Below are 11,830 nucleotides of genomic sequence, written 5' to 3'. Positions count from 1 at the left end.
TTTTGGTGCTGGCTATAGCTCATTATGATAGAGTTAACTTGAAAAAGCAAAGCTTTATGAATATTCTCCCTGATGGTTTATGGTCATTCAATATAGTCCCAAATTGGCAAACTGTCTTTTATATGCAAAGGAAAATAGCTTTGTGTCTTTTTAACTCAAATTCCAAAAAATTATTCTCACTCTATACAAGTTTATTGAGGAACTAAGCTTCATTTTGTAATCTGGAATTTGCTGTTCGAAGTTGGGGCCATACACATAATGGCTGTGAGTTTAGAATCCAGGAAGCCTCGTCCTCTATAGCTGGGCTGCTGTAGATCTGAAGCTCGCCTTCTGGAGGTCATCAGCCTGCAGAAATCTGGGGCTGTGGTGCTCCTTGCCAGCCCATATGAAATTCTGAGCTCACAGTGGGCAGGTCTGGGATGAGTGGATCCGAGGGTGTGCAAACTGCAGAACCCAAGTCTAGAAAGGAGCTCAAGGTCTAACCAAAAAAGGTAGGATTTAGACTCAGAGCTCAGGACTCCTTGGTGCTTTTTGGATGGGGAGGGAGGGTTCTTTTGGTACAGTCCATTCTAACCACCACCCTCCACAAAAAGCCGAGTCTCCACTCTTCTCAGGGAATTTCAGGGTGACCTCCTCTCTCCCCTACCACAGATAGCAGAGTGGGACGTATGAATTAAAAGTCTTTATCTCCAGAATAAAAGATAGAGTTGGGGCTGTGATGGGAAACCATAGCGATAAGCCCAAAAGTTTCCGATTCTTATTTTTATCCCTGTAAACTTCTCTCAGACAGTTCAACGATGCTATTTAGAAGTGGCAACCAACATTGGGTCTTGTCTCCAACTTTATTTGAACTCATAAAATGTGACATTATAAATTCAGGAATTAAACAGCATTGCTAATACAGAGCTACTTCTGGAGGTGGCCCATGAATGCTAATTATCATCCTTAAAATAATCCCCCAGACACCAAACATTTTCTGAAATAGCTCTGTTATAATAAATACATCTGCAGATCATCTTTTATGAGCATGATTCATGTGTGCATACATTTCTTGACAGTGAGATAAGATGTAGGGAAGAAGAACACATTTCCACTTTCCCTGGACTTCCCTGGTCACCAGAGAGAACTTGGGTGAATGTAGAGGGCCTTGAACCTTTAATATTTTAATGTAGATGAGATGCATTTGGGATGTAATTTCATTTCTATGAGATCACAGTGTCCTAGTTTGATGAAAACTTTTAATTTTTGCACTCAGTTTATCTTATGTATAGTTCTCCTACTTGATTCTATTTACGGCTCTGGAGGGCCTATTTTTTCCCATCTCCTTGAACTCCTCAGGTCACATAATTAGAGGTGAGTTTCTTGGATAAAGAAGATACCTACAGAGATGTCTCCTTTTAAAACACATTACTGTGCAGGATGAGATTTAAAATACAGATACCTTGGAATAAAGATAGGTAATAGAGGGTCACTGCATTAATCTGTTAGACAGTGAGCTCTTAATACAAATTAGTTTCCTGAGCTTAGAACAAATGTGTCATTGGCTGACAATGACTCAAAGACTCTATTGCTTGAAGGTCCTAAGTAGAAGAAGGCTTCAATGGCAGGGAGCTCTGTGTTCTCCTAACAGTGTCTGTCATGGGAGGAAAGTATAGTATTCAGAATCATTTTTGGCTATGCAACTCCTAGATATTTGGCAATGGATGGGTGCTTTTGAATAAAAATTGGAACAGAAAGTCTGGCAAGAGGATTTTTAAATGTTGTTTCTGGTTTTATGAAAGACCTAATGCGGCAATAATGGGATTTTCAGTATACTTTTCAGAATTCTAGGAACAACCAAACATTTGAAATGGTGACTATCCTGGAAACTACCACAGTCAAGAAAGTAGTGGACTAGCTGGGCCACTGCATGAAAGGGCAGTCATGCTGAAGGCATGTGGGGAGAGGGAGGGAAAGGAAGAGCCTTTCAGGTGTGGCGGGGTGTTGGGGCTGCCTGGGTTGGGCTGGAGAAGCAGCCACATTTTAAGTGCATATGTTAGGAAATGTCCCAACATAAGCCTACAGAGGAGGGTCACAGGTGGGCAAGGCTCCATTGCTGAGGCTACAGAGTAGCCTCCTCCAGACTGACCTTGGCTTTTCAAAGCACCAAGTGCTTGCCATGCTAACCAAGTTAGAGAATACAGTATTATCCAATCTGGGGGAACCGCACCAAATCAATGGGAGTAGGAGTCCTCACCTGCCCTGTGGATGGAGAGATGGGAGTAGGAGTTCTCTTCTGCCCTGTGGATGGAGAGATGGGAGTAGGAGTCCTCACCTGCCCTGTGAATGGAGAGACCAGACGACCTGTGTATGTCTGCACACATGCTCCTTGTGCTCATACAGGGAAGGGCTCACCCTAAGTCCATGTTTTTAAAAAGTACATTGTTATATTTGGATCTTGAAAAAGTAATAGTGAAAGATACTACTAGAGGAAAAAATCTTCAGATCTGACACCTGGGGGTTGGGGGAGAGGATGGAAGGAAGGAACATCTCCAGGACAGTGCAGACTTAGACCAGGAAACAGGCAGTCTTTAAGACCAAGCCTCCCATCAGGGCGTGCCTGTCTTTGCCTCTGTGCTGCGTTTAGTCACTGGCAGGCATTAGTCTGCGGCAATTGCACTTGGTGTGAGTGCCTCAGTGAGCTTCGGAGCCCAGGCCCATGGCTCATCTGTCACTTCCATACTCTGCAGCAGAAAAGTCAGCAGGTATATTGTCATGGCTGCTGTGCACAGTGGTGTAAACTTTCCCTCCTATTCCAAGAGACGTACTGCACACATGTGCATCTGGATATGGAGACCTGTCTGAACATTTACATCTCCATGGATAAAGCCACCCTCTATAGTTTTTTTTCACACTTGGCTGTTTTGTATAATCACTATTTCTCACGAACATCTTAGCACATAGGATATCTCTCTCCTCTTACATGGCTGAATGGAATTTCTCCACTTGTCCCGAACCAAGGGGTCAGTCAACGAAGGTCACCTGGGGGAAAGGCGGGGAATTGAAGAGGGGACAAAGGACAGGAGACGCGAAGAATGGAGACAAGACAGGATTCTCATCAAGTCTCAGTTTATTCAGGGGAGGTGTTGGGTATATATAGGGGGTGTAGGAATGAGGAAGTCTTGGCTCTAGGGGTCAGCAGGTATCTAGGCAACAGGGGAAGGTGCAACCCCTGGGGCATAGCACGTGATTCACGGGGACTGGGCAAGTTGAGATGGACCATAAACAACTCAGCAGGGGAATAGAAACTTAAGAAAACGGCTGACACTATTATAAAGTGGATACCAGTTAATAGCCTCCCACAACTTGTGCTGAAGTTTTTCAAGCAATCCTTGGTTGATTAGTATTTGAGTTTCTTCCAATTTTTAAAAAACCATTACAGGTAGGATTATCTGTATTATCAGCTTTCTGTCACTGTGACAAAATACCCAAGAAAATTAATTTAATAAAGGGAAAGTTTATTTAGGCTTATGGTTTCTGAGGTGTCAGTCTATGTTTCCTGGCCTCTGATGCTTCTGGAATGTGGTGGGAGGACCATGTGGGAGGACGTGGTGGAGGAGGAGGCTGCTCCTGGCAGCTGTGGAGTGAAAGCAGTGCACCCCCTCTTGCCTGACTCCTCCCATGAGGCCCTTCATCTTCTGAGACCGCCATGGATTAGGTCAGTGTTTTTAATATAGAAGTCTTTGGGGGCATTGAAGATCCAGTCTCGAGCACAATCACGCATGCGCTGATGTGGGTGTCCTTATGTACATGTATAGCTTTAAGTAGAGTCAATTCCTATAGTTGAAATTGTTGAGTCAAAGAGCCTGATGCACTGAGTTTCCATAGATACCGCCCAAGTAGCTCTGACATGGTTTTACTGATTTGTTCTTCCACCAATGACATATGACTGTGTACTTTAAGCCACTGGGTATTGTCATTCTTTGTCATTTTGCCAATGTGGTGAGTAAAACATTGCATATAGATTTTAAAAAGCCAAATTTTTTTCTATAGTTTTAGGGAAGGGTCTGTAGTGTGTTCAGGGTCTCACTACTAGATTGGATTCATAGTGATTCTCCTGTTTACAGCCTCCCAAATGCTGGGATTGCAGGTGCACACCACCACACCTAGTCCCAATTGCTGTCTCAGCATGCCCTGGGGGTGGGACCAGTGTGCCCTGGGGATGGGAATCGAACCCCTGGCCCCTTTGCCTGCTTGTAGGAGCTTTAATCCACTGAGCTATTTGGCTATCCCTTAAAAAGTCAATTTAAAAGAGAAGTTCTAATATCCATGATTCTTTAAAGCCTTCCCTTGTTGGGTCTGTGGTGGAATCTATCCTGTGTGAGGAGTCAGGTGCGAAGCTGTGAATTCATGGGAAAACGCAAGCTGAGTGTGGTTTGCAGACCAAATGGTCAATTGCAGCTCTGAAAACATACCCAGAACAACACTGTTAGAGGTTTCTTTTGAAATCAGGGCATAGTTTAAAATCCAGAGCCTTCCATAGCATGAAAAGTATTCTCTTTGACCTTTAGACATAACCAGCATCTATGTGTAACAAATGAGACAAATAAATTCTTTCATAGAGTGGAGCTCCCCTGGCTCACAGAAGTAGGTAGCACAGAGTTCAGATTAAATCAGGTTTTCTGACTTTTGACCTAGTGTGTTAGACCATGAGCAGATAAATAGCAGTTACTTTGCTGTAATTACAGCTTGAAATGTTGGCGTTAGCAAACCTTGTGTAATCATCAAGCACTTAAGTAATACAGCAAATGAAGCTAAAAGCCCCGAATGTTCACATTTGAAGAATAACAATTTATATGTTCATGTTACCACGTAGCATGCATTGAATCAAATATGGTGGCTGTAACAAAAGAAAAGATAAACACGTTGGACCAGCATCACTTGGGGGAAAATCATGGCTTTTTGACAAGAAACATTTTGTGTAGTTACTATGCATATGCAAATGCATATTAATGGTAATTTAGAGGCGCAAGTAGTTTCCATAGTTGTCCAAAGGCCTTTGTAATTTCCTATTGAACCTAATAATGTGACTCCAAACAGCCATAGATGGGGAGGGCTGCACTTCAGTGCCCCTCACAGCTTTGCTTTCATTGCATCAGCCCTATGCCTAAGAGGGAATTTATTTAAATATTGTATGCAAATCAGCACCTCTAGGGAGTAGCTGGCATCTCAGTTCTGTACCGCAGTTGGTTAAGGAGACCGCAGGCCCCATTTGTTAAGTGAAGATGGGCGTTCGAACCTCTCATCTCTGCCATCACAGGAACCTGATAACCTTCATTCCCCCCACCGAGTTATGAATCTTTTTCTCACTTATACATTCAAAATGTATTTTGCACTTTTCTGTCAGATTGTGGGCTTCCATGAAGGTGCCCTCATGTTCTCACTTCGGTGTAAATTGTTTGTGTTCTGAGCTTTGAGCTCTGAGATTACACTGAGTTTTATTTTATTTTTTCTTAGAAATGGTTTTATTTTTCATCAGCCTCATTTCCATTTTGCTTAAGTGTTGGCAGAACAGCTCGAGACCACTCGGTGGTGTTTCCTGCCCACTCAGTGGCCTGTGCGGTGGGGGCTGCAGACCAATCTTCTGTGGCCGGCTGAGCACTCCAGTCTTCAGTAGGAAACTGCTGACTGGGCACAGAGGGCACCTGCACACCCTTGGACCAGTCTGCGACCTCAGGCTGAGCAGCAGTGAACTCCGGAGCTGGTGCATCCATTCACCCTGAAATTCCTCCTTGGTCACAGCCTTTGCAGCAGCAGCCTGCTTTTGCTTTTCAATCTCTTCAGGATCCCGGTAGAAGTAGAGATCAGGCATGACTTCCCACGGGTGTTCACGGGAGATGGTGCCACGCATGCGCAGCACTTCCCGGGCCAGCGTCCAGCACATCAGACCCACAGAGTGAGCTCCCTTATTGTTGCACGGGATGGCAATGTCCACATAGCGCAGAGGAGAATCTGTGTTGCACAGAGCAATGGTTGGCAGATTGATGTAAGATGCCTCCGTTAGGGGCTGGTGGTCAGCCCTGGGGTCAGTAACCACCAGAAGACGTGGCTCTCGGAAGGCTGCCTGGACCTGGTTAGTGAAGGTTTCAGGAGTGAAGTGGCCAGCGATAGGATTAGCTCCAGTGGCAGCAGCAAACTTCAGCACAGCCCTCTGGTCGGTGCTCCTGGAGGACATGATGCTGACGTCAGCAGGGTTTTCAATGGCCACTGTGGCTCGAGCTGCCAGGAGGAGCTTCTCCCAAGTCTGCTTTAGATTTATGATGTAGATTCCATCACTTTTCCTTTTATAGATATACTGCTCCATCTGGAAATCCAGGTTGATGCCACCCAAGTGGGTTCCTGCAGCAAGGAACTTGAAGACATCCTTCTCCTTCATTTGCAGGACATCAAGGGCTCCGGACATTGTGAAGTTTCCCTTTAAGTTATAGTAGGAATCAAGAACAACACCGTATGGACCCTGCCTGGGCAGTATGCAAAAGCTACATTGAGTTTTAAAACTCTTCTATTGCCTACTAAAGCACAGATCATAAAAGTCACACAAAGCAAATGGTTGGCTTAAGGTGTTATTTATGATGCAAGCACACCTGTCATTGTCACCCAGGCTAAGAAGCTTCGTCAGCCACCTTGGAAAGTCCTCCACCTGCCTGTTATGGTGTCTGTCTTGCTTCCTACTTGCCAAAGTAGCAACTCACTAGATGCTTATGGTCAGTCATCTCTTCTGCCATCCCCACATACTGTATTTTACATATTTTTTATTTTAAAGAGAATAAAAAATAATAGATAAGACATTAGAAATGATACACAATTTTTAAAAAATGATAGAAAATTGGCAGTAGTTGCTATATTGGACATAAGTTGTCTTCAGTGTAGTTGCTTGGATTAATGGATACAAGCATGTAAAATTGGGCAAAATGAAAATTTTAAGCATTAGCAGCTCCCTTCAAAACACCGATAGAAATTCACAGTACAATCTTATTAACTGTGCTGTGCATATACACACTTGCTTTTCTCGTCTTCCTTCCTTTTTTTTTTTTTTTAAAGGGAAAGGGGCTTTATTATAAAGGAAAAGGGACTTCATTGTCTTAGAGCGCACGGAGAAAATTTGGGAAGATAAGGAATTCTCTCCTTCCTTTTTTCCCCTTCATTTTCTGCTTTCCTTCATCCCAATTGTTCATTCCTTTTCAGGAGTTTCTTTCCCTTTTTTGTACCTCTTGTACCTTTCAGGTTTTTACACTAGGGAGATAATATGATATTTACATATGTGGGTCTCATTTATTTCATTTATGGTTACAGCCTCTAGTTTCATCAATTTACCTATAAAAGCCTCAAGCTTGTCTTTCTTTATAGCTGAGTAGCACTCCACTGTATAAAAATACCAAATCTTTTTAATCCATTCCACAGTTGATAGACATTTGGATTGTTTCCAAGATTTGGTTATGACAAATTCTGCTACTATAAACATGGGTGCACATATATAGTTGTGGTATGATGCTTTCAGTTCTTCTGAGAAAATACCCAGAAGGGGAATAACTGGCTTGAATGGGATTTCTTATCCTAGTTTTTTGAGGGATTTCCACAGAGGTTGTACCAATCTACACTCCCACCAACAATGGGGAAGGGCCCCTTTTCCCCACAGCCTTCTCCAACATTTGTTGTTGGTTGATTTCTTTGTGTTAGCCGTTCTTTCTGGGGTGAGATGGAATCTCATTGTTGTTTTAATTTACATTTCTCAAATGATTAGTGCTGTTGAATATTTTTCATATATATATTTGTCATTTGTATTTCTTCCTGTGAGAAGTGCGTATTCATTCAGATGCCCATTTTTGGATTTGTTCTTTGAAGTTTGAAAGCTTGATTTGAAACAAAAAATCTGTGTGTGTGTGTGTGTGTGTGTGTGTGTGTGTGTGTGTATTTTAGGGAAGGGTCTACAGAATGTTCAGGGTCTCACTACTAGATCAGACTCATAGTGATCCTCCTGTTTACGGTCTCCCAAGTGCTGGGATTACAGGCATGTGCCACCACACCCAGTCTCAATTGCCATCTCAGCATGTGCTGGGGCAGGGCTGGCACAGCAGGCCTGGGGATTGAACCCCTGGCTCCTGCACCTGCTTGCAGGCATTTTAATCCTCTGAGCTATTTGGCTGGCCTCCAAAATTCTTATATATTCTAGATAGAATTTGTCTGAGTGACTGTTGGTTAGGATTTTTCCCAATTTGTGGGTTTTCTTTTTCATATTGTTGATTTCTTTTGATGTGCCAAAACTTTTCAATAAGATGGATCCCAGTTGTTGATTCTTTGAAGTGTTTCCTGTGCAGTTTGGTTTTTGTTCATGCACTCTGCCTAGCCCTATGTCTTCAAGAAATCTACCTACATTCTCTTCCAGTAGATTTAGTGTTTCTGCTTTAATGTTTAGATCTTGAATCCATTTTGACTTTAGTTTAGTGCATGGTGATAGACATGGATCTAGTTTTTGTTTTCAGCATGTAGAGAGCCAGTTTTTCATTGGCTAATGGTGAAATTTTCACTATCTTTCTTCCACTGAGTGTGTTGGTCCCTTTCCTTCAAGGTGGCAGCTGATGCAAGCATTCATCAGATTGATCATTAAGCCCTTTGGTATAACGATAGATGTCATATGGATTTTCTCTGTGAGGCATGTAGTGTCTAGCTGTTTAGCTTTGTGTGATACTAGTGGTGGTCAGTAGCCAATACACAGATCCACTAATTTATTGGGAGTAGTAAGATAGTTACGCTCAATCTTTACTTTTTAGTTAATATATTTTTACAAAGAGATACTTCCCTCATGTTCAATTTTTTTAAAAAATTTTTTTGTTTCCTGGAATCGGGGAGAAGGAATTTTTATTTATTTATTTATTTATTTTTTCTGGCTCAGAATGCCTTCAGGGCAGGTTTGGCTGGCTTGAGTTCTGGGGATTGAACCACAGCAATCTGAGCCTGACTGCTTTGTTTAAGCAGCCAGTTAAAGAACTGAGCTAAGGGGCAGGCCCCCTACAGTTTGTTTACTCAGTGATATTATTCATATAAGAAAAGCTAGGTAGATATTAATGCACTGCAAGGCTTGTCACACATATAGAAATAAAATGTGTGACAATGGTGTAAAGGATGTGAGGGGGGGATTCTTGAGCTGACCCTTTGCCATTAGGTAATGTCCTGGGGAGTCCTCACTCTGCAGCCTCTTTCTGACGGTAATGTCAGAAGTTGTTGACTTGAACCTTTTATAGTGCAGCATATTAATATGGCTTTACTTTTTATACCTCCTTTTTATACTTTTCTGCTGGATGGTTAAGACTAAGATAAAGCAAGACCTATATAACAAAAAATGTAACTTTTGTATCTGACAAGATCAGTCAAATCCCCTCAGGATTTACCCTGAGACCCTGTACAACAGTTTGTAGATTTTTTTTGTTAGTGTCAGCCCTGTGGATGAGCCACGGCCACTGCTTGACCAGTTTGCTGGCTGAGGGTAGCAATGTGTAATACTGGCGCCATGCGTGGAATGCCTGTCATTCTGGTCTTCTCAAAGCGTACTGCTTCTAATGTCATATCAGTTACTGCTATCCTCTCTCTCAAGCAAAAATGTTTGTCTGATGTTAATGTAGTCACACCAGCTCTCTTGCACCTGTTGAGTGTGTGGTATATTTATGTTTTCATCAGGTATCACACTCTGTCTGCCTAAGAATGTAGTTTGGCGTTATTGTAGTGCAGATTACTGGCCCTGAATTATATCTTGTTTGTCTGAAAATAGCTTTTTTGTTCCTTCCTTTTGTCTGTTTTTTAAAATTTATTGGATACAGGGTCTCACTATACAGTTCAGTCTCACAGTGGTCTTCCTGTCTCAGCCTCCCCAGTGCTGGGCATACAGGCGTGTGCTATCATGCCCAGTTTCAGAGCCAGTATGGTGCACTCCTGGTTCTGGGGCTGAGCTATCTCCCAAGCTGGCTTCTACATTTTGAAAGACAATTTCACTGGGCATAAAAGTCTGGGATAACCAATTTTTATTTATTTTTTTCCTTTATTTAATGGTGTTCCTTTGTCTTATGGCTTATACAATTTCTGATGAGCCTCTATAATTATCTTCTTTGTATGTGTAATGTTTCTTTTTTTTTCTAGCTGTCTTTAAGATTTTCTCTTTCTCTTTAGTTTCTATCTGGCTGACTACCATGTATGTATTTTTAAAAGGTGATGCTGCTTTGATTTCTCTGAGGATTTTTTCATCTGTGCTGTCTTTCATTCATTTTGAAAAAATTTCAGCTATTATTCTTCAAGTCTTTCATTCTCTCTTTCCCCTGCTTCTTGGAAATGCAGATTTACATATGTTTGGTTAAATATTTTCCTGCAGTTCTTGAGGGCCTGTGCTCTATTTTGTTCTTTTTTTTCTCAGTTTTTTTTTTCAAGATGGCCATTTTTTCCTTTATATTCAAGTTCACACATTTCAATATTTCCAGGCTTTCATAGATTTTCTTTGTTGAAAGAAGTCCTCATCTCAATGTTTTTATATATTTGCATTTTTACTTGATTTTTAAAGCTAGTTTCCACCTTTCAACTGAGATTCCTCGTTTGTTCATGCATAATGTCCATATTTCCCACCAGATATTTCAGCACAATTTCATTGTTATTTTAAACCACATTTGATAATTACACCAGCTGGCCTCACTCAGCCTGGCTCTGTTGATTGCTCTGTCTTTTAACACTGTGTGACTATGTATGCTTTTGTGTGACTCATAATGTTTTTTTTTTTAAAGTCAGATTCTGGACACTACATGTACTCAGTGACTGAGACCCATAGCATTTGGGCCTAGGGATGGCCACACCCCATCCTCCTCTCTTATGAGAAATTACAGTCTTCCATGAGTGTGGGGTGGCTGGGGGAACCTGGCCAGTAGTCTGCTGTGTTTTGCTGTTGCTGTTGCCTGGTCCTCCAGTCCCCTGCATTCTGCTCTTCTGTTCCAAAGAGCCCTCACGGGTCCCATGGCTGTCATAAGACGTCCTCAGGCTCCCTGCCACTGTCCCCACCCTCAGATCTGTGTGTGTCTGTGCTGTTAAGGGGTTTCTCAGGTAAACTGCCATTCTTTATTCCACATGGGCAGCTCCTGTTTGCTCATGGCTAGGGCAGGGGACCATGCTTTTAAAAGATAGGTATTTCCTCACTCTTTAATTTTTCTTCAATTTGAGTTGGTAGCATTTTCCTCCTGAAAGCCACCAAACCTGGAAAACAATCTTCCCTTTCGGATCATCCAGCTGTGGGATTTCAGTTTTACATGGTTAGCCCCCAGTTCTCACCTCTTGTGATGGCGCATGAATGGTTCTTAAGCTTTCTACAGGAATCCCGTCTGATTACTACTTTCTGATTGATCTGGATATGCAGCCCTGCTTCCTCCACTTCCGTGAGATGGTGTGTGCAAGGCAAGTCCTTCTCTTTCTTTCTGGCAGTGTGCAGGGTTTAAATAATAACCGGAGCCAGGTATTTATGTGAGTTCTGCTTTTGGTAGAAAATGACTTGGGGGGAAGTAGTTGTCGATGTTAGGTTTTAAGATCTTGGCTAGTTGTGCCACTTGCAGCCATTTCATTACTTGATCTATATCTCAGTTTTATCATCTGAGAAATGAAAGTAATTCTATTATTTATTTATTTATCCCCAGTCAGTATTTCGCAGGTGTTGTCTGGGCGACAGGCGTTGTTCTCAGTGACAGAGGGGCAGCAGTGACCCAATTTCCAGAAGCCCCCCAGGGGGCACTCAGGCCGAGCTCCTGAAGATTCAAGGAAGACCCTAGGG

At 42.4% G+C, this 11,830-nt stretch overlaps 1 pseudogene; it reads right to left on the bottom strand.

Annotated features, from left to right (window-relative positions):
• Nucleotides 1–5,504: 5,504 nt before the first annotated feature.
• LOC105743204 lies at nucleotides 5,505–6,442 on the bottom strand (annotated as a pseudogene).
• Between the last annotated feature and the right edge of the window lie 5,388 nt (nucleotides 6,443–11,830).

The sequence above is a fragment of the Octodon degus genome, unplaced genomic scaffold (assembly GCF_000260255.1).
Source record: "Octodon degus isolate 3935 unplaced genomic scaffold, OctDeg1.0 scaffold00105, whole genome shotgun sequence".
Lineage (NCBI taxonomy): Eukaryota > Metazoa > Chordata > Mammalia > Rodentia > Octodontidae > Octodon > Octodon degus.
The sequence above is the reverse complement of the archived record's forward strand: the minus strand, read 5'-3'. Positions and strand labels throughout refer to the sequence as shown.